This window comes from Triturus cristatus, chromosome 6, assembly GCF_964204655.1.
Source record: "Triturus cristatus chromosome 6, aTriCri1.1, whole genome shotgun sequence".
Taxonomy (NCBI): domain Eukaryota; kingdom Metazoa; phylum Chordata; class Amphibia; order Caudata; family Salamandridae; genus Triturus; species Triturus cristatus.
The window spans coordinates 1,248,220,942-1,248,222,383 of record NC_140589.1 but is presented as its reverse complement, the minus strand read 5'-3'; the positions used below and the strand labels follow the sequence as shown (position 1 = coordinate 1,248,222,383).

The following is a 1,442-nucleotide window of genomic DNA, read 5'->3' as shown; positions in this document are numbered from 1 at the left end:
ACAAATAAACTCATAATAATCAAACATTGAAGCAACCAAATGAAATGTCACAAAGAACAATCATTATATACACAATCCGAAATACAAAGTTGTCATACAAATTGATGAATTAGACAACTAACACCCTTATATTTGGAATAAATCAAATCCTCTGAAATATCAGGGACACAAGGGGGTATATTTGCAATATTTAACCAAGGAGTTGAGTTCCTTTGTCTGCCGACGCGTTTCGAGTGCCGGTTAAATCAATTGCCGCACTCTCATCAGGGCTGGATTAGTCTTTCTCACGAACAGACTGATTGTGACAAAAAGGGGGGGGGGGGGGGGGGGTTGGCGAAAAAACAGAGTTTAAGTTTTTATTAAAAAAGGCGCTTCCCAAAGCCCTAATTCTTTCTCTATCTGCACAAGTTGGTGGTCACATACCTGCATTATGCCGATTAAATGTAACCATCAGCAATATGTAACAAGCAGTGGTTGCCAATCTGCAATAAAATACATTATGAATAATTTAGCTCATGGGGTGCAATTGTTTTGTCTGATAGCTATGTCTGGGGACAAGGAGGGAAAAAAAGGTTACCTGGTTTTCAATATTGCGTGGCCAAGACGATTTATTAACAGTAGACAGCAATTGCAGATCTTTACTTCTGCAAGAGAAATAATACATGCAGTTTCGCAGTGTCTGTTTAAATGAGTTTAAAACGTGACAACTGAGCACAAATTATTTACTCACTCAGGGAGAGGGGCCCAAAGGCGTGGCCCCACAGAGGAAGTGTTGGAACAAATGACGGTGCTTCACTCTCTTTAAAAATAGTTTGTGGCTGCAGGGGCAAAAAAATGTAAGGGTTTGTAAAAATCGTTTTTGGCTGAAAGCACTTGGATTCAAGTGCAAGCTATGTTTTGCTCACCTAATAAAGCTTCAGGCTCGAGGTTTCAAGTGGGGATTTGTCTCCATTATTGCTAGCTGCTCGCCGAGCTGATTGACACATCATGTGATGGTGCATCAGTGTCACATGATGCGTTTCTGACCAATCACAGGAGGGGATGAGCTAATTGCATTTGCAATGACTTCTGGGAGATGTAGTTTATTGAAGTCATGTGTCTCAATTCATTTGCCCAAAGTCAAACTTTTCAATATCACTGGTCGGTTGTATTTTCCAACATCTCGATATTGATCCCATTTTTACTTTATTAGAGAGATACAGGTCCTGAAGCTGACAGCAGCGCCATATACTTGATTACAGCTCATGAGCCATCTAAGCTCTGTTTAGCTCGCTCATGCAGTTGAGGCCCTTGGTTGATGCTATCGAATTTCATAATTAAATATGCCTCTTTCCGCAGTAGAGCGGTCTCAATACATGTAGATTTTGAGTCAATCCATGCAAGAACTGTCCAACGCAGTTCATTTTCGCTGTGTTCAACAGCTAGAAAGTGTTCTACCATAG

General features: G+C 40.6%; 1 long non-coding RNA gene across 1 annotated transcript; it reads right to left on the bottom strand.

Annotated features, from left to right (window-relative positions):
- Positions 1-582: 582 nt before the first annotated feature.
- Positions 583-947, bottom strand: LOC146821259 (uncharacterized). The gene is made up of 3 exons (XR_014962686.1): positions 906-947; positions 731-818; positions 583-644 (listed from the first exon to the last, which is right to left on the bottom strand). It is a non-coding gene; the product is annotated as an uncharacterized LOC146821259 (long non-coding RNA).
- Positions 948-1,442: the final 495 nt, after the last annotated feature.